This window comes from Chiloscyllium punctatum, chromosome 8 (genome assembly GCF_047496795.1).
Source record: "Chiloscyllium punctatum isolate Juve2018m chromosome 8, sChiPun1.3, whole genome shotgun sequence".
Classification (NCBI taxonomy): Eukaryota; Metazoa; Chordata; class Chondrichthyes; order Orectolobiformes; family Hemiscylliidae; genus Chiloscyllium; species Chiloscyllium punctatum.
This window is the reverse complement of record NC_092746.1, coordinates 81,983,449-82,005,904: the sequence shown is the minus strand read 5'-3', so window position 1 is coordinate 82,005,904 and position 22,456 is coordinate 81,983,449. Positions and strand designations below refer to the sequence as shown.

Below are 22,456 nucleotides of genomic sequence, written 5' to 3'. Positions count from 1 at the left end.
GTGAATGTTTTGTGACATACACATGGACATGCACAAAAGTACACCATGCATCATATGAATGTGACCATCACAACTTTATTCAAATCAGAAAATGTTTAAAACTGCAATAATCTTGCCTTTTTTCAAAAGTTGTATTTACTCGTTTTCCCATCTCTTAATCTCTGAAGGTCTGTGCAGACTGAGGGGATGTTAGGCTTTCTTGATCTTCTACTACCTGAATTAATTCAAGTTCAATACATCTTATGTTAAGTAAAGGTACTGATACACAATCTGTTCCTCTGTCTGTGCATTGTCTGTTGAAGACCACATGAATCATTGGAAATTTATTTCACCGAATTTTATTTTTAAATAATGTATTTGTCTTTTTGAAAAATGTGAAATTCCAGTTGAATTATTTTGCTTCCAAGTTTTAAAAAATGTCTTAAGATCAGTTCAGAATTCTTGTGGTCTTTAAGAATTGTGTAAATGCAGTGGATCACTTAACTTAAGCTGCATGAACTAATAACATTAACATGGAAATGTTTGGCTGAGCACAATGGATTTTTCTGGTGTTTGCTATTACCAAGAATTGTTTTCACACCAATCTCAGGATCATAAAGGCACATTGACGGCACAATTAATCATTTTGAGTTGAACATTTTGAGTTTCACCAGTTAATTTTCAGTGCTTCTACAAAGACTAATGGGCAGTGAAGAATATTGTGAAAAAGGTAGGCCTGTTTAAATTTGACCTTTTAAAAAGTTACATTATTTTGTACTTTAAACTAATTAGCAACCAAATACATCAAAAAATATTTTCTGCATCTCGAGTAAATGGTTTTATTTGCCTGGTTTGTTAACCAAAAAGCAACAGTCACTGAATCAAACCCCGAAGGCACAATTTGTGAAGTATACTCTTAAAGTGATTTAATGTGTACTGAACATGGTGTGTACACAGAGCAAGGTGATCAATCATGTGAATAAACTTACATCTGCTTACCATTAAACCTCAGAAAATCTTTGCAGTGTGGATTATGTTAGCACTTGTTAGTTGATCTTTGGTGAGTTAACTGAGTGAATAACCTATATTTGAAGGCTATAAAATGACATTAGCTGGACTTGGTAGAATGTTGTATTTAGTGAGTTAATATGAGCAATTTCCTAATTCTTTTAAAGATATCAAAACTGCTGATTAAATTTGGCACACTATTGCTGTTAGATGGTATAGCATTTTTTTTGATAGTTTTTTTTGTTTATTCACAAGATGAGGGCAATAAAATAATTTGCTTCATTTGAATGCACATGATTAATGTTCCTTGAAATGTGAAACTGGTTATTTAGAAAGTCCATTACCTGTCTGCTGAGTATGGTAATATCTAAATATTTTCCTAATTTTACTTGCTTAAACTTAAAGTTTCTTCCCATAATTAGACCTATTTTGCATTATTTCAACAATGTCTTTAGTTTATCTGAAATTATGCTCGACGTATTTAATAGGTGACTTTCTCTCAGCTTCCTCTGTGCTTCTTCCAAATAATGGGTAAGTTAAAAATTACGATTACCCTATTTTGGCTTTAATATACGTATTTTTGTGAGCTATTTTTCATCCATGATGGATTTCAGTGTTTCGAAATGAACTTTTTCCATGCATGTCAGTAGCAGGTATTTCAAGGCGCAATGTAGTATGGTTGTAATTTCTAGTCCTTTAGTATTATGTAAAGGTCAAAGAACAGCATATATCACCATTACAGATGTCTTTAAATATGACGGGCAGTGTACATTGAGTTATGATCAGTTTTATGTTGTAAATTGGTACCTGTGGAGATGGAAACAGAGTAAATGTTTCAGATTAATGTTTTTTTTTGTCAGAGCTGAGTGTTGCATTGAGTCCTCTCAGAGTATCTCATTGAGATACCTACAGTCAATTAGGATTGAAAGAGGTGGAGTCATTGCATTAACCTGGAATCTAAACTCAGATTGCAGAACTGAAAGGGAAAGTACTGTACATAAACTATTGGTACTGTATCAAGTGAGCTAGTATTCAGTCAATTATTTTGTATCAGCTATTATCTCAACCACAATAAATAACTTTAATTCTCCTTTGTATTTATGTGCCAATGCAATCCTGTAATTATTTTTCTTCATTGGTGATGATACAGAAAGCGACTTTGTTTTGAATAGGAGAAAGCTGTAATCAGTAGACACCTAGTGAAAAGAAAAATGATGGTGCTACATGCATAACCTTTAAATTACTGGCAAGCTGCTGTATCAAAATATGTGCATCACTGAAATGCGTTTGCCCTTCCATCCATCCCAAGACAGAATCTGTTTCAGATTTTGGAATGGGGACAGCATGAAGGTGAAATCATCTGTGGTGTTAATCCTGGATTGTTAACCTCTTGTAGACTAAGGAATTTAGCATTGAAAGCCATTCTGACCAGAGAAGTCCTTATTTTAGTAGAATTCTCAAAATTTGCAGTATTACTGTTGGAATCACTTCACAAACAGAAAGTGGTGGAATTGCACAACAGATCGAGCAACGTTTATGGAAAGAGAAATATTTCAGGTTGATGCCCTTTTTTATCAGAACTGTGAAAAGTTAGAGATATAATAGATTTTCAGCAAGGGGTGGGTGGAAAAAGGTCAGAGGAAGGCTTGTGATAGGATGGAATATGGGAGAGATTGAATTTAACTACCTGCAGCCTGAGTAGGCAGGGTAAAAATGGCCCAATGGCCCATCATTACATGAAGATAAAAACCAAACAGGAGTTACTTTTCTCCCACTTGAGGCTTTTGTTAAAGGTCTTTCCCTTTTAATACTAGCCAATGTTCACAACTTATTGGTAACTCGTAATAACATTAATCTAGGAAGCAATCATCAGAAACAACCTGAACCATCTGTTCTTCATTAGAATAACTTGTAAACCTGCCACAATATTTTGCTCCAGCTGTTTTTCCCCGGAAGTACTACATACACCCCATCTCATAATTCAAGTGAAAAAATTTGGCTGTTACATTGGAACAAAAGAACTGTATTAAGTTTGGAAATGTATTTACTTAATGTAAATAAAACCATGGGGATGCCAGCTCAACAGTAGTGATCGCTAATTCTTTTTCTCATTAAGTTTTTGCATTTTGTTTTGCAGAAGAAATGCTTTTCTTACTAATTTAACAGAGAGAATTGAAGAACTGAGCCGTACTGAATACCACCATCTAAAGGAAAGATACCAGTGAGTTTATTGGTAATCTCGAATTCCAGTTGGTCAGACTTTGAGCATAATCATAACTGTATTTCATGGCTGCACCAAAATAAACTTTGCATATAAATAATTTTTTATAAATGATTTTTGATACAAAAGTGTCAGTTTATTCTAATAACGTTTTATGGAAAAATCCCAGTGAAATGTTACTGAGGTAAAGCGATATCAAATTATTTATGTTGCAAAATCAATTGTCCATTTTTTGGTCAGATCTCCAATCAACACATATTACTTAGCTTATGTGTAACTGTAAAAGTGTGAGCATATTGGGCCTTGATGCTGAAACTCATGTTAGAGGAGGAGCTGTATGAGGAGTAACATAGAAGTTTTGTTTCAGTAACCAACCGGCAAATTATCTTTGGCCTGAGGGCAAATCCAGGAGATTGGGGTAGGGAGGAGTATTCTGCAATGTGGGATGTGACCATTAGACTTGTGGTGCTTTCATAAATGATTGGGAGTTTGGGTTGGAGATAGGTTATGGAGCTCTTGTATTTAATGTGCACAGAGTCAAATGGTGCTGGAGTTATTGGTAAAGGACATTTCTTGTTTGCCCTTGGAAATGTTCATAGGTTGCATTAGGAATTGGAAGCTGGCTTTTACTGTTGCAGATTACTGTTCTTTTGGCAATAAAACACTACCTGAATAGAGTCATGGAGCCATAAAGATGTACAGCATGGAAACAGATCCTTCGGTCCAACCCGTCCATGCTGACCAGATATCCCAACCCAATCTAGTCCCACCTGCCAGCACCCGGCCCATATCCCTCTAAACCCTTCCTATTCATATACCCTTCCAGATGCCTCTTAAATGTTGCAATTGTACCAGCCAACACCAAATCCTCTGGCAGCTCATTCCATACACGTACCACCCTCTGCGTGAAAGAGTGCCCCTTAGGTCTCTTTTATGTCTTTCCCCTCTCACCCTAAAACTATGCCCTCTAGTTCTGGACTCCCAGACTCCAGGGAAAAGACTTTGCCTATTTATCCTATCCATGCCCCTCATAATTTTGTAAACCTCTATAAGGTCCCCCTCAGCCTCCGACGCTCCAGGGAAAACAGCCCCAGCCCATTCAGCCTCTCTCTATAGCACAAATCCTCCAACCCTGGCAAGATCTTTGTAAATCTTTTCCGAAACCCGTTCAAGTTTCACAACATCTTTCCGATAGGAAGGAGACCAGAATTGCACGCAATATTCCAACAGTGGTTGTGGTTCTGTTCGCCGAGCTAGGAATTTGTCTTGCAAACGTTTCGTCCCCTGTCTAGGTGACATCCTCAGTGCTTGGGAGTCTCCTGTGAAGCGCTTCTGTGCTGTTTCCTCCGGCATTTATAGTGGCCTGTCTCTGCCACTTCTGGTTGTCAGTTCCAGCTGTCCGCTCTAGTGGCCGGTCTATTGGGTCCAGGTCAATGTGTTTGTTGATAGAGTCTGTGGATGAGTGCCATGCCTCTAGGAATTCCCTGGCTGTTTAGCTGTCTTCCTGTTTGTCCTTGATCCGTATCCATGAACACCAACTAGCCATGAAACGACATGACCAGCTATCCTTAGTAGCCACACACACAGATGACAAGCAACATGAATTCGACTGGGACAACACTACCATTATAGGGCAAGCCAAACAGAGAACAGCCAGGGAATTCCTAGAGGCATGGCACTCATCCACAGATTCAATAAATAAACACATCGACCTGGACCCAATAGACCGGCCACTACAGCGGACAGCTGGAACTGACAACCGGAAGTGGCAGAGACAGGCCAATAAATGCTGGAGGAAACAGCACAGAAGCACTTCACAGGAGGCTCCCAAGCACTGAGGGTGTCACCTAGACAGGGGACGAAACGTTTGCAAGACAAATTCCCAGCTCGGTGAACAGAACCACAACGAGCACCCAAGCTACAAATCTTCTCCCAAACTTTAAATTCCAACAGTGGCCTAACCAATGTCCTGTACAGCCACAAGATGACCTCCCAACTCCTGTACTCAATACTCTGACCAATAAAGGAAAGCATACCAAACGCCTTCTTCACTATCCTATCTATCTGCGTCTCCACTTTCAAGGAGCTGTGAACTTGCACTCCAAGGTCTCTTTATTCAGCAACACTCCCTTTGACCTTACCATTAAGTGCATAAGTCCTGCTAAGATTTGCTTTCCCAAAATGTAGCACCTCGCATTTATCTGAATTAAACTCCATCTGCCACTTCTCTGCCCATTGACCCATCTGGTCCTGATCCTGATGTAATCTGAGGTAACCCTCTTCGTTGTCCAGTACACCTCCAATTTTGGTATCATCTGCAAACTTACTAACTGCACCTCTTATGCTCGCATCCAAATCATTTATGTAAATGACAAAAAGTAGAGGACCCAGCACCGATCCTTGTGGCACTCCACTGGTCACAGGTCTCCAGTCTGAAAAACAACCCTCCACCACCACCCTCTGCCTTCTCCCTTTGAGCCAGTTCTGTATCCAAATGGCTAGTTCTCCCTGTATTCCATGAGATCTAACCTTGCTAATCAGTCTCCCATGGGGAACCTTGTCGAACGCCTTACTGAAGTCCATATAGATCACATCTACTGCTCTGCCCTCATCAATCTTCTTTGTTACTTCTTCAAAAAACTCAATCAATGTGCTTGCTGAGTAAGTGAATAGTGAAAATTATTTTCCCCACTATTTATCCTGTGGGTTGTAATTGTAAGTTGTCTTTTTCAACAGACTAGAGGAACTCTTGATGCAAGACACAAGGATCCTTTCTTTTTCAAATATGCAGATTAATTTTTGAAGATATTAGATTCGTCTAAATGTTTATACTAGATCATATGAGGTTGTGGGTTGCCTATCAGCCCAGTCAGGCAGTAAAAAAAAAGCTGAGGCCAGTTTACTTGTTTCCTCATTGAGCAGGAGGTACTTCAGGAACGGATGACATTACCGATAGTAATACACAAAGGACAAGGTGATATGCAAAGGCAGATGTGTATTCTTACTGGAGGAGGAAGTACCTACCAACTAGTGCAAACTATATAAAACCTGGTCTGGGCAACATCTCCTCAGAGTACAGAATACTTTTCTGAGTAGCCAGCACTAGCACTGATACTTGGAAGCTTACATCAATAGGAAGGCGAACATGTGGAACAATTCTTTTAATCAAAATTGAACTGGAATCAGAAAGTCATTTCTCCTAGAAGTGAATTCTTATGGAAATTAGAGGGAACAATTCTTTCTAATAAAGATAATATGTAATGTATTCTAAATTCCATTTCTATAATGCCCATTTAATTCAAATCCACATTGTGTTAATATCTAGTTTTGTGACTAATTGTGCTGTGTGAGCTGGCAGCTGGTTGATTGTGATTAATAAACAGAAGGTGTTTCAACACTGTTTATGTCTGATCATTTCAAACATCAAGGCTGGGGCTTATTCCTCTTTAACAGACCAAACTAGTTAAAGGATATGTGAACAGCAGTCACAGATCAGTAAGCTTTCAAAAGTGGGAGTTAGAGAAGATGCTGCGAAAGGGATGCTATTATCTGTCTTCACATACTTGGAGCCATGCAGACTGTGTGCAATCGGGTTCTGCCTAGTACACCTGGAGAGCTCAAAATGTGCCACTGATTAGATGCTGGAGTGCAGCCAAGTGAAGCTTCAGTGAGATGCGGTATTGGGGAAAAACAATCGAATAACTGGGAGGTGAGCACATCCCTAATGAGCAAATGGATTATTAGACTAATACCATTAAGGTGAATTGTGGTGGCTGTGGAAAACTTTGCTGATGAGGCCTATCATGCCTGAACAGTCAACGAACAAACTAATCTGTATATGACACGTGACTGACAGTCTTAAAGAGTGCTAAAATGCATGAGAAAATCCTTGATGTCTTTGTGTTAAAAAGTGTTGAAAATGCAGCTTTCTGGTAAGCAGATAATTCCATAACAAGAGGTCAGTTTGACTTGAAAAGGACAAGTGATCAGGGTGTGGGCTGGATTCAGAAAGAAAAGTGAAAAGAATATCATAAGAATGCTAAGAAAATACCTAATTTAAATTGGGACACAACCGACCTCTGAATTGAATTTAAAATGTCTCAACAGCATTGAGAGCTATCATTTGTAGATTTGGGTACGTCCAACATGGAAAAACAACCAATAAGACTTGCTTGGCAGCTGGAATCTAAGGACATTCAATTTTGCTCTCCCTCCTATTGGAAGGATGTTGTAAAACTTGAAACAGTTCAGAAAAGATTTACAAGATTGGAGGGTTTGAGCTGTAAGGAGAGGCTGAATAGGCTGGTGTTATTTTCCCTGGAGCGTCGAAGGCTGAGGGGTGACCTTATAGAGGTTTATAAAATCATGAGGGGCATGGATAGGGTGAATTGCCAAGGTCTTTTCACAGTGGTGTGGGAGTTCAAAACAAGAGGGCATAATGTGAGAGGTTTAATGTGAGAGGTGAAAGACTTAAAAGGGATCTGATGGGCAAATTTGTTATGCAAAAGGTGTGTGTATCTGGAATATGCTGCCAGAGGAAGTGGTGGAGGCTAGTAACATTACAACATTTAAAAGGCACCTGGATGGGTAGATGAATAGGAATGGTTTTGAGGAATATTGGCCAAATGCTGGCAAATGGGACAAGTTGAACCAAAGGGTCTGTTTCCTTGCTGTACAGCTCTGTGACTACACAGACTTAACACATCAGGATTAACATGATATCAGCACGATCCCCAAATGAAATAAACCACAGTTGAAGACCAAATTTGGTTAAGTATCAGTACATATTGTCTAGAATTCATGTCATTTATTTAGAGGCTGATAGAACTCATAGATCACTTTGAAGTCAATGCAGAGTAAAGGACTCATAATATGAATTTTTGGATGGGGAGCTAGCAAATAGAATTGTTAAAATGGGTATTCCATCCAGTTCTGTGGAAGTTTTCCATAAAGATTGGTTAGCCAAATAAAAAGCTCATAGCTTGGTAGAACTACTGAAGGACAACACAAGTACAAAGTAATTCCTGAATAACAGAAGATGAAAGAACTGCAGATAGAATCATGGAGTAATAGAGCATGGAAACAGATCCTTGGGTCCAACTAATCCATGCCGACCACTATTCCAACCTAAACTAGTCTATTATCCCCCCAAACCTTTTCTATTCATGTACTTATCTTTTATATGTTGTAACTGCGCCTGTATCCACACTTCCTCTGGGAGTTCATTTTATACACTAATCAGTCTGAGTAAAATAGTTGCTCCTCATGACCCTTTTAAAACTTTCTCCTCTCTCAGCTTAAAAATATGCCCCTAACTTTGAACTCCTCCACCCAAGAGAAAAGACCATCGCCATTCATCTTTTCTATGCCCCTCATGATTTTATAAACCTCTATAGGAACACCTCTCAACCTCCTATGCTTCAGTGAAAAAGTCCCAGCCTATTTTTATAACACAAACCCTCCAATCCCAGCCACATCCTGATAAATCTTGTCTGAATCCTTTCCAGTTTAATAATATCCTTCCCTTAGCACAGTGATCAGAACTGTACATAGTATTCCAGAAGAGGCCTCATCAATGTCCTGTAGAACGGTCAATATAACGTCCTGACTCCGATCCTCAAAAGTCTGAACAATGAAGGCAAGCATGCTAAATGCCTTCTGAATCATCCTGGCTACCTGTGATGTGAATTTCAAAGATTTGTGTTCCTGAATCCCGAGAGGTCACTGTTCTTCAACACTGCGCTTGGCCCTACCGTCAATTGTACAAGTGTTACCCTTGTTTGTTTTAGCAAAATGCAACACCTCACATTTATGCAAATTAAACTCCATCTGTTATCCCTCAGCCCATTGACCCAGTTGATCAAGATAGAATCGTAGAGTCATAGAGATGTACAGAACAGAAACAAACCCTTCAGTCCAACTCTTCCAATCTATGGGCCAACGCCTGACCCATATCCCTCCAAAACCTTCATATTCATATACCCATCCAGATGCCTTTTATATGTTGCAATTGTACCAGCCTCCACCACTTCCTCTGGCAGCCCATTCCACACACACACCATCCACTGTGTGGAAAAGCTGCCGCATAGGTCCCTTTTATATCTTTCCCTTCTCACCCTAAACCTATACCCTCGAATTCTGGACTTACTGACCCCAGTAAAAAAACCTTGTCTATTTACCCGATCCAAGCCCCTCATTTGATAAACCTCTATAAGGTCACCCTTCGGCCTCCGACGCTCCAGGGAAAACAGCCTTAGACTATTCAACCTCTCCCTATAACTCAAATCCTTCTACCCTGGCAATATCCTTGTAAATCCTTTCTGAACTCTTTCAGGTTTCACAACAACTTTCTGATAGTAAGGAGACCAGAATTGCATGCAATATTCCAATGTCCTGTACAGCTACAACATGACCTCCCAATACCCTGTACAGCCACAACATGACCTCTGTACTCAATACTCTGACAAATAAAGGAAAGCATACCAAACACCACCTTCACTATCCTATCTACCTGCAACACTACTTACAAGGAGCTATGAACCAGTACTCCAGGGTCTCTTTGTTCAGCAACGCTCTCCAGGACCTTACCACTAAGTGTATATGTCCTGCTAAGATTTGCTTTCTTAAAATGCAGCACCTCGCATTTACCTGAATTAAACTCTCTCTGCCACTCCTTAGCCCATTGGCCCATCTGATCAAGATCCCGTTGTCTTCTGAGGCAACCTTCTTTGCTGTCCACTACACCTCCAATTTTGGTGTCGTCTACAAACTTACTAACTATACCTCTTATGTTCACGTCCAAATCATTTATATACATGACGAAAAGTAGTGGACTCAGCACCGATCCTTGTGGCACTCCACTGGTCACAGGCCTCCAGTCTGAAAAATAACCCTCCACCACCACCCTCTGTCTTCTACCTTTGAGCCAGTTCTGTATCCAAATGGTTAGTTCTCCTTGTATTCCGTGAGATCTAACCTTGCTAACCAGTCTCTCATGGGGGACCTTGTTGAACGCCTTACTGAAGTCTATATAGATCACGTCTACCGCTCTACCCTCATCAATCCTCTTTGTTGCTTCAATCAAGTTTGTGAGACATGATTTCCTACGCACAAAGCCATGTTGACTATCCCTAATCAGTCTTTACATTTCTAAATACATGTACATCCTGTCCCTTAGGATTCCCTCCAACAACTTGCCCACCACTGACTTCAGGCCCACTGAAGTACCTGGCTTGTCCTTATCACCTTTCTTAAACAGTGGCACCACGTTAGTCAACCTCCAGTCTTCCAGCACCTCACATGTGACTATCGATGATACAAATATCTCAGCAGGAGGTCCAACAATCACTTCCCTAGCTTCCCATAGAGTTCTAGAATACACCTGATCAGGTCCTGGGGATTTATCCACCTTTACCAGTTATAGACCAGTTAGCCTGACCTCAGTGGTGGGAAAGATGCTGGAGTCTATTATAAAGGATGAAATTACGGCACATCTGGATAATAGTAACAGGATAGGACAGAGTCAGCATGGATTTATGAAGGGGAAATCATGCTTGACTAATCATCAGGAATTTTTTGAGGATGTAACTCGGAAGATGGACGAGGGAGATCCAGTGGATGTAGTGTACCTGGACTTTCAGAAAGCTTTTGATAAAGTCCCACACAAGAGGTTAGTGAGTAAAATTAGGGCGCACGGGATTGGGGGCAAAGTACTAGATTGGATAGAGAATTGGTTGGCTAATAGGAAACAAAGGGTAGTGATTAACGGCTCCATTTCGGAATGGCAGGCAGTGACCAGTGGGGTACCGCAGGGATCCGTGCTGGGACCGCAGCTTTTTACAATATATGTAAATGATATAGAAGATGGTATCAGCAATAACCTTAGCAAATTTGCTGATGACACAAAGCTAGGTGGTAGGGTGAAATGTGATGAGGATGTTAGGAGATTACAGGGTGACCTGGACAAGTTAGGTGAGTGGGCAGATGCATGGCAGATGCAGTTTAATGTGGATAAATGTCTGGTTATCCACTTTGGTGGCAAGAACAGGAAGGCAGATTACTACCTCAATGGTATCAAATTAGGTAAAGGGGCTGTTCAGAGAGATCTGGGTGTTCTTGTCCACCAGTCAATGAAGGCAAGCATGCAGGTACAGCAGGTCGTGAAGAAGGCTAATAGCATGCTGGCCTTCATAACAAGAGGGATTGAGTATAGAAGCAAAGAGGTGCTTCTGCAGCTGTACAGGGCCCTGGTGAGACCACACCTGGAGTACTGTGTACAGTTCTGGTCTCCAAATTTGAGGAAAGACATTCTGGCTATTGAGGGAGTGCAGCGTAGGTTCACGAGGTCAATTCCTGGAATGGCAGGATTGCCTTACACGGAAAGACTGAAGCGACTGGGCTTGTATACCCTTGAGTTTAGAAGACTGAGAGGGGATCTGATTGAAACGTATAGGATTATGAAAGGACTGGACACTCTGGCAGGAGGGAACATATTTCCATTGATGGGGGAATGCCGAACCAGAGGACACAACTTAAAAATATGGGGTAGACCATTTAGGACAGAGATGAGGAGAAACTACTTCACCCAGAGAGTGGTGGCTGTGTGGAATGCTCTGCCCCAGAGGGCAGTGGAGGCCCAGTCTCTGGATTCATTTAAGAAAGAATTGGATAGAGCTCTTAAAGGTAGTGGAGTCAAGGGGTATGGAGATAAGGCTGGAATGATTAGGAATGATCAGCCATGATCATATTGAATGGCGGTGCAGGCTCGAAGGGCAGAATGGCCTACTCCTGCATCTATTGTCTATTGTCTATTGTCTATTTACGTGTTTCAAGACATCCAGCACTTCCTCCTCTGTAATATGGTCATTTTTCAAGATGTCACCATCTATTTCCCTACAGTCAATATCTTCCATATCCTTTTCCACAGTAAATGCTGATGCAAAATATTCATTTAGTATCTCCCCCATTTTCTGGGACTCCACACAAAGGCCACCTTGTGATCTTTGAGGGGCCCTATTCTCTCCCTAGTTACCCTTTTGTCCTTAATGTATTATAGATACCCTTTGAATTCTCGTTAATTCCATTTGCCAAAGCTATCTCATGCCCCCTTTTTGCCCTCCTGATTTCCCTCTTAAGTATACTCCTACTGCCTTTATACTCTTCTAAGGATTCACTCGATCTATCCCGTCCATACCTGACATGCTTCCTCCTTCTTCTTAACTAAACCCTCAATTTCTTTAGTCATCCAGCATTCCCTACCAACCTTTCCTTTCACCCTGACAGGAATGTACTTTCTCTGGACTCTCATCTCATTTCTGAAGATTTGCCATTTTCAAGCCGTCCCATTACCTGCGAACCATCTGCCTCCAGTCAGCTTTTGAAAGTTCTTGCCTAATACCGTCAAAATTGCACTTCCTCCAATTCAGAACTTCAACTTTTAGATCTGGTCTATCCTTTTCCATCACTATTTTAAAACTAATAGAATTATGGTCGCTGGCCCCAAAGTGCTCCCCCACTGACACCTCCGTCACCTGCCCTGCCTTATTTCCCAAGAGTAGGTCAAGTTTTGCACCCTTTTGAGTGGGTACATTCACATACTGAATCAGCAATTTTTTCTTGTACAGTCTTTGCAAGTTCTTCTCTATCTAAACCCTTAACACTATGGCAGTCCCAGTCTATGTTTGGAAATTTAAAATCGCCCACCATAACACTATTATTCTTACAGATAACTGAGGTCTCCACACAAATTTCTTTCTCAATTTCCCTCTGACTATTGGGGGGTCTATAATACAATCCCAATAAGGTGATCGTCCCTTTCTTATTTCTCAGTTCCACCCAACTAACTTCCCTGGATGTATTTCCTGGAATATTCTCCCTCAGTACAGCTGTAATGCTATTCCTTATCAAAAACGCCATTCCCCCTCCTCTCTTGCCTCCCGTTCTGTCCTTCCTGTAGCAATCCAAAGGATGTGCAGGATAGGTGAATTTGCCATGCCAAATTGCCACATTGGGTAAATATAGGGTAGGGGAATGGGTCTGGGTTGGCTACACTTTGAAGGGTCGGTGTGGACATGTCGGGTTGAATGGCTTGTTTCCATACTGTAAGGAATCTAATCTAATCTAAAAAAATTGTATCTTGGAGCATTAAGCTGCAAGTCCTGTCCAACCCTGAGCCATGTTTCTGTAATTGCTATGATATCCCAGTCCCATCTTCCTAACCATGTCCTGAGTTCATCTGTCTTCCCAGTTAGGCCTCTTGCATTGAAATAAATGCAGTTTAATTTAGCAGTCCACCTTGTTCTCTGCTTTGTCCCTGCCTGTCTTCACTGTTTGACTCACTTCTTTTCTCACTGTACCCGTCTTAGATTGATCTCTTTCCTCACTATCCACTGGGTCCCACCCCCCACCTTCCTAGTTTAAATCCTCCCTAGCAGCTCTAGCAAATCCCTGCCGGTATATTAGTCCCCTTCCAATTTAGATGCAATCCTGTCCTTCTTGTACATGTCACTTCTACCTCAGAAGAGATTCCAATGATCCAAAAATGTGAATCCTTCTTCCATTCACCAGCTCCTCAGCCATGCATTCATCTGCTCTATCCTCCTATTCCTGCCCTCACTAGCTTGTAGCACTGGGAGTAATCCAGATATTACTACTCTCGAGGACCTTCTTTTTAAATTCTTGCCTAACTCTCTATATTCTCCCTTCAGAATCTCAACCTTTTCCCTTCCTGTGTCGTTGGTTCCAATGTGTACGTTGACCTCCTGCAGGTCCCTCTCCCCCTTGAGAACATTCTGCACCCTCTCTGAGACATCCTTGATCCTGGCAGCAGGGAAGCAACACATTCTGATTTTCAGCTGCTGGTCACATAAACATCTGTCTGTACCTCGGACTACAGAATCCCCAAATACAATCGATCGCTTGGAATCTTGCATTAGAGCCAGTCTCAATACCAGAAACTTGGCTGTTTGTGCTAAGTTTCCCCTCAGAATCCTATGCCCCCTACATTTTCTAAAACAGCATAATTTGTTTGAAATGGGGATAGCCACAGAACACTCCTGCACTAACTGCCTACCCCTCTTACCTTTCCTGGAGCTAACCCATCCGTCACATCCCCTTGCTCTTGTAAATTCCTCATTGCTGCTAACTGTCACTTAAACTGATCCATTCAATCTGATAGGATTCACAACCAGTTGTATTTATTGTGATATAATCCTCTGTAGCACGTAAACTCTCCCTAAACACCCACATCTGACAAGAAGAGCATATCACTCTATGAAGGGCCATTTTTGCTTCTTCCAATCTGCCGACCTAGTACATTGCACTGTCTTATTCCCCTCCAAAACACTGCTCCAGGCTAACTTAATACTTGTGGCCGATATTTTTAAGTTTAATCAAGAGACATATCTCAGTAAAACATATAATCAAGAAAGAACCCACTCTAATCACTACTGCAGACTTACAGTAAGGCCACACTAAAAACTATTCACTGATCTGTTTCTGTGCTGTGACCTCTCCCAAACAGGTTCCTCCAAGGTTAGTTGTGAATTTCACTGTTTGTTAATTTTCCCAGATGCACTCTGATGTCTAGCGATACATGAATTCAAACAGCAAAGACTGTTAACTGTGCAGACTCACTGCTGTGTCAGGGAGCAGTGTGGGTTTTCTCTCTCCTTGTAATGTTAGATAACCTTCTTTACTATTGACTATTATCTTTTGGCGCCATCTACAAACTTACCGTGCCTCCTATTTTCTCATCCAAATCATTTATATCAATGACAAACAAAAGTGGACCCAGTACCGATCCCTGTGAAACACCACTGGCCACAGGCCTCTAGTCCGTCAAAGAACATTCCACCGCCACCTTATGCCAATTACTATCAAGCCAATTTTCTATCAAACTAGCAAGTTCACCTTGAACCCCTGTGATCTCATGTTACTAATTAGTCTACCATGTTGCCATGCAGTAGTCTACTTGTCTACCACTCTGCCCTCATCAATCATTTTGGTTACCTCAAAACAATCAAGTTTGTGAAACACAATTTCCCTTGCATAAAACCATGCTGACAATCTCTAATAATTTCTTGCTTCTCCAAGTGCATGTAAATCATCCCTTTCAGAATCACCTCCAACCACTTACCTTCCACTGATGTCAGTCTCACCGGTCTACAGTTCCCAAGCTGCTCCTTACAGCCTTTCTTAAAGGCATAATATTAGATACTGAATCAGGAGCAAAAACAGAAATTTCTGGAAATACTCAGTAGGTCCAGCAGTAGCTGTGGAGACAAAGCTGTAATGTTTCAGCGGTAGTGACCATTCTTCAGAACTGACGATAGCTAGGAATAGGAATTGGATGGACAAAGGATTGTGTAAAGGTCAGCTGGAGAAAATAGATAGCTGATAATGGGGACTATTAGCAGCTGACAGTGGGTTGTATGGGGTAGCAGCCATGTGATGAAAAGATCTGGGGTGTTGGGATTAGAGTAAGAACATGACAGAAGGTGCTCAAGCCCTAAAATTGTTGAACTTGGTATTGAGTCCAGAAGGTGCAGGGTGCCCAAGTGGAAAATGAGGTGCTGTCCTTCCAGCTTGTGCTGAGCTTCAGTGGAGTACTGCAGCAATCTTGAGAGACAGATGTTGCACAGGGAACACGGTGTGTTTTGAAGTGCCAGGCACCTGGAAGCTCGGTCATTTTTGCGGACAGAACTTAGGTATTCTGCGAAGTTGTCGCCCAGTCTGTGCTTTTTCTCCCCCAATGTAGAGGAGATCACATTGTGAGCAGTGAATGCAGTAGACTAGATTGGGTGAAATGCAGGTTAATCCCTGCTTTACCTGTAAGGTATATCGGAGGCCTTGGATACTGCGGAAGGAGAAGAGAAAAGGACAGGTGTTACATCTTTGGCAGGGGAAGGTGCTGTGGGGTGTGTGGGGTTGTTGGGAGTGAAGGAGGAGTGAACCGGTGTCATTGGAGGGAACTGCCTCTGTGGAAGGCAATAGACAATAGGTGCAGGAGTAGACCATTCTGCCCTTCGAGCCTGCACCACCATTCAATATGATCATGGCTGATCATCCTTAATCAGTATCCTGTTCCTGCCTTATCTCCATAACCCTTGATTCCACTATCCTTGAGAGCTCCATCCAACTCTTTCTTAAATGAATCCAGAGACTGGGTCTCTACTGCCCTCTGGGGTAGAGCATTCCACACAGCCACCACTCTCTGGGTGAAGAAGTTTCTCCTCATCTCTGTCCTAAATGGTCTACCCCATATTTTTAAGCTGTGTCCTCTGGTTCGGCACTCACCCATCAGCGGAAACATGTTTCCTGCCTCCAGAGTGTCCAATCTTTTAATAATCTTATATGTCTCAATCAGATCCCCTCTCAGTCTTCTAAACTCAAGGGTATACAAGCCCAGTCGCTCCAATCTTTCAACGTAAGGTAGTCCCACCATTCCAGGAATTGACTTCGTGAACCTACGCTGCACTCCCTCAATAGCCAGAATGTCTTTCCTCATTATTTGGAGACCAGAACTGCACACAATACTCCAGGTGTGGTCTCACCAGGGCCCTGTACAGCTGATAAGGGAGGGGATGGGAATATGTGACGGATGGTGGCATCCTGCTGGAGGTTGCGGTAATGATGACTAATGATCGCCATGGTAGATGAGGACAAGGGAACCTTATCGCTGTTGCAGAAGGGAAGAGATGGGGTGAGGCCAAAGTGTGAAACATGGGTTGGACCTAGCTGAGGGCTGTGTGAACTGTGGCACTAGGGAACCCTCGTTTGATGAAGAAAGTGGACCTTTTGGAGGCTGTCTTGTCAAAGTTGGCATTATCAGAACATGTGATGGAGATGGAGGAACTGGGAGAATGGAATGAAGTCTTTACAAGAGCAGGGCATGAGAATGTATAATCAAGGTAACTGTGGGGGTTGTGTGTTTGTACTGGATATTGATGCTCAGCTTATCTCCAGAATTGGAAACAGATGTTGGGGAAGGGAAGCGTGAGAGATGGACCAGGTTGCAGGTGAGAGTGGGATGGAAATTGGAAGTAAAATAAATACTTTTCCAATTCCAAACAAGAGTGGGAAGCAAAACTGATGATGTAATTGCTATACCAGTGAAAAAGTTGTGGGTGGGGGCTGGAGAAGGACTGGAACAAGGAATGTTCCACGAACTGAACAAAGAGGCAGGCATAACTGGGGCCCATGTGGGTAACCATGACTACCCCTTTGACCTGAAGGAAATGGAAGCAGTTAAGGGAGTTGTTCAGGGTGAGGATGAGTTGGCCAGGCAGAGTCAGGGGGTGAGTGACTCAGGCCTCTTTTCTAGGAAGAAGTGGAGAAGTCCTGAGACCATCCTGATGGGGGATCGAAAGCTCGTGCTTCCAAATAAACTGTTGGACTATAACCTGGTGTTGTGTGATCTTTAATGGGGGATGGATGTGTGAACGGATTGCATGCCTGTGGTTGAGAGGAGACAGCAGGAGCCTGTGAACTGGAAATTCTGAAACTGATGTAAACCATCAAAGGAATTGTGGATGCAAGTGGAAGGGACTGGTCAAGAGGGAGAAAAACTCGAATTGACATTGGACGAGATGGGTTCTGTGGGGCAGGAGCAAGCAGAAACGATGGGTTTGCCCAGCCAGTCCTGCTTGTGGATTTTGGGGAAGAGGGAGAAGTGGGCTGTGAGAGGCTGGGAAGCAGTGGGGGAAAGATCACTAGATGAAATGAGGTCAGTGACTGTTGTGGAAACAGTAGTCAGATCAAGCAGTACTTGACTGCACATCACCCAATCTAGTCAACTGTATTTGCTGCTCACAATGTGGTCTCCTTTACACTGGGGAAACAAAGTGCAGACTGGGCGACCATTTCACAAAACACTTAAGTTCTGCCTGCAAAAAAGACCCTAAGCTTTCAGGTGCCTGCAACTTCAACACACCATCCTGTTCCCTGTAAAACCTCTCCGACTCAGGCTTGCTGTTGTACTCCAGCAAACCTCCGCGCAAGCTGAAAAAACAACACCATTTTCAGCTTGGCAACCCTGCATTCTGCTGGACACGCTGTAGAGTTAAACAATTTTCGGGCTTGATAAACTTCTTCCAGGTCCTTAGCCCAACCCCCCCACACACAAGGTCTTGTCAACACATGGGCTGCTACCACATACAACCCATTGTCAACCACTACCAGTCCCCATTAGTTACTGTGGATGCTGGAGATTAGAGCTGAGTGTGTGGTGCTGGAAAAACACAGCAGGTCAGGCAGCATCCGAGGTGCAGAAGAGTCGATGTTTCAGGCAAAAGCCCTTCAGGAATTCCTGATGAAGGGCCTTTGCCTGAAACATCGACTTTCCTGCTCCTCGGATGCTGCCTGACCAGCTGTGCTTTTCCAGCACCACACCCTTGACTCTAATCCCCATTAGCAGCGATACATTGTGCCAAGCTGACCTTTACCCAGTCTTTTGTCCAACTGTTTTCTCTCTATCTGGGCTACATCGCCACCGATTGTTTACTCCCCCCACCCCTTCCCCTCCCCCTTTTGTTTGCTGCCACCAGTTGTGAAAAAGGGTCATTGGACCTGAAACATTAACTCTGCTTTTGCTCCAAAAGCTGCAAGATTTTGTGAGTTTTTCCAGCTTTTTCTGTTTTTATTGTGCAGCAATTTTGGTTTGGTCAACAAAACTTACAGGCCTTGATTACAAACTCGACAATTGATGTATTTACTCAAACATCCAATAATAGCAAGACATGATGAAGATTTGTTCTTTTGCATGCACCATGGAAATCTCCAGCTTTGAATAAATTTTGTAAAGCCTGCAGCAGAAAAGATTTATTGGCAGAGGCATTGTAAAAGAATGAAGTCTAATACAGCTGCGATGAACTGTGCACTGACCCAATCACATTACCCAGAAGGGCTGCACAGAGATCATCTAATAACCTACCAAAGGCATATACAGCAAGTGACTAACTAACCAGAATCTGTTGATGTACATGACTATACAATGAGTGGTGAATTTCAGTACAGATTCCAGTATCTGCAGTAATTTGTTCCAACGTATGTTTCATATTGGCAATCTAGTGGAAACCATTAATGTCATAACATCATTCAAATAATTTGCAAATTTCAAATTATCTATCTTCAGAAAAGATGTGACTATTTGATATTGGCTAAGCTTGACACTGGCAAGTGCCAATGTATGATGTTTGCAAATTTACAACAAAACATCCACACAAGCATGGGAAGCCATGATGAAACCTAGGATATAAAATTTTCATCATACAACCATTAACCAGTTCCTGATGAAGGGTTTATGCCTGAAACGTTGATTCCCCTGTTCTTCGGATATTGCTTGACCTGCTGTGCTTTTCCAGCATGACACTCTTGACTCTGATCTCCAGCATCTGCAGTCCTCACTTTCTCCTAACCATTAACCAGTTCTATGGCCAGGTTCATTTCCACCATCAACACCATGAGCCTTTGATGTTACAATAAGGAACAGTTTGCAGAATCAAAAGGGTCATGTTTGTCATTGTTGTTTCCAGTACCTATTTCAATGTCAATGGTGTGTTCAGTTTAATTCCTTTCTTTAAAATTTATTGTGGCTTCATCCATTCATTGAGTTTTTTGACTAAGTAACAAAGAGGATTGATGAGGATAGAGCGGTGGATGTGATCTATATGGGCTTCAGTAAAGATGTTCCACAAGATCCCCATGGGAGACTGGTGAGCAAGGTTAGATCTCATGGAATACAGGGAGAACTCACCATTTGGATACAGAACTGGCTCAAAAGTAGAAGACAAGGTTGATACTGGAGGGTTGTTTTTCAGACTGGAGGCCTGTGACCAGTGGAGTGCCACAAGGATCGGTGCTGAGTCCACTAATTTTCATCATTTATATAAATGATTTGGATGTGAGCATAAGAGGTATAGTTAGTAAGTTTGCTGATGACACCAAAATTGGAGGTGCAGTGGACAGCGGAGAAGGTCACCTGAGATTATAATGGGATCGTGATCAGATGGTCCAATGGGCTGAGAAGTGACAGATGGAGTTTAATCCAGATAAGTGTGAGGTGCTGCATTTTGGGAAAGCAAATCTTAGCAGGACTTATATATTTAATGGTAAGGTCCTAGGGAGTGTTTCTGAAAAAAGAGACCCTGGAGTGCAGGTTCATAGCTCCTTGAAAGTGGAGTCGCGGGTAGATAGGATAGTGAAGAAGGTGATTGCTATGATTTCCTTTGGTCCGAGTATTGAGTACAGGAGTTGGGAGGTCAGGTTGCTGCTGTACAGGACATTGGTTAGGCCACTGTTGGAATATTCCAACAGTGCAATTCTGGTCTCCTTCCAATTGGAAAGATGTTGTGAAACCTGAAAGGGTCCAGAAAAGATTTACAAGAATGTCGCCAGGGTTGGAGGATTTGAGCTATAGGGAGAGGTTGAATGGGCTAAGGATGTTTTCCCTGGAGCGTCGGAGGCTGAGGGATGACCTTAGAGATTTATAACATCATGAGCATGGATCGGATAAATAGACAAAGTCTTTTCCCTGGTGTTGGGGAGTCCAGAACTAGAGGTCATAGGTTCAGGGTGAGTGGGGAAAGATATAAAAGAGACCCAAGAGGCAACTTTTTCACTCAGAGGGTGGTACATGTATGGAATGAGCTGCCTGAGGAAATGGTGGAGGCTAGTACAATTGCAGCATTTAAGAGGCATCTGGATGGGTATATGAATAGGAAGGGTTTGGAAGGATATAGGCCAGGCTCTGGCAGGTGGGACTAGATTGGGTTGGGATATCTGGTTGGCATGGATAAGTTGGACTGAAGCATCTGTTTCTGTGCTGTACATCTCTATGACTCTATAACTACGTGGTTTGTCATACTGCTCTTGAACATAATAATGGAAATTTCCTTCCCTAAAGGACTCGAGTGAACTTGCTGAGTTTTTAATAATGAACGATTACATTGTCATCATTTGGGTAGCTTTTCATTCCATATTTTCCAAAATTTAATTTTCCGTTTTCCACCACTTACCATGGTAGGAATTTAACCCTTGTCCAGTGACATTGCCATTATGCTACTGTCTCCAAAAACTGTACCTGAAGTTTAAAAGGATGTCTGATTAAAAGTGTCATAATCTAGCCTAGGGCATTTCAAATTCTTTACTGTTATGATTCAAAGTACAACTCCATTCTCATGCTTCGCAATTGGTGCAAACCCAAGTGAAAGTTCACTGGGGACAGGGAAGGGAGGCGAGAGTTGTTGAGTGGAAGTGGTATGTGCTGTGGAGCTTGTGACTCCAATTACTTGTCCCTGATTGTGACCTACTGTTTAGGATTTGGAGATGCTGATGTTGAACTGGGATGTACAAAGTTAAAAATCACACAACACCAGGTTATAGTCCAACAGGTTTAATTGGAAGCACACTCGCTTTCGGAGCGCTACTCCTTCACCAGGTGATAGTGGAGGACACAATTGTAAGGTATAGAATTTATAGCAAGAATTTACAGTGTGATGTAACTGAAATTATACATTGAAAAATACCTTAGTATTAATACCTTAATATTAAAACAGCCATCCCCTATGGACAAGCCCTACGTGTACACCGGATCTGCTCTGATAAGGAGGAACATGACGGGCACCTGGAAGTACTCAGGGATGCCCTCACAAGAACGGGGTACGATGCTCAACTCATCGACTGCCAGTTCCGACGTGCCACAGTAAGGAACCGTAATGACCTTCTCAGGAGACAGACATGTGCTGCAACTGACAGGGTACCCTTCGTTGTCCAGTACTTCCCAGGAGTTGAAAAACTACACCATGTTCTTCGTGACCTGCAACACATTATCAATGAGGATAAGCACCTTGCCAAGATCTTCCTCACACCTCCACTGCTAGCCGTTAAGCAACCGCCAAACCTCAAACAGATCATTGTTCGTGGCAAACTGCCCGGCTCTCAGGCCAACTCCATACAACCCTGTCACGGTAGACGCTGTGAGACGTGTCAGAGTGTGGACATGGATACCACCATTACACCTGGGGACATCTCCCACCATGTACAGCGCAAGTACTTATGTGACTCAGCCAACGCTGACTATCTTATACGTTGCAGGCAAGGATGCCCAGAGGCATGATACATTGGGGAAACCGAGCAAAGGCTATGACAACGGATGAATGGGCACCGCACAACAATCAATAGACAGGAGTGTTCCAGGACATTCAGCCTCGGACCTTCGGGTGACCATCCTCCAAGGTGGACTTCGGGACA

The 22,456-nt window shown here is 42.4% G+C and overlaps 1 protein-coding gene across 2 annotated transcripts in view; it reads left to right on the top strand.

Moving 5' to 3' along the window:
- Positions 1-22,456, top strand: part of nebl (nebulette) — a 339,083-nt gene that overhangs the window by 203,912 nt on the left and 112,715 nt on the right. The window lies entirely within an intron of this gene.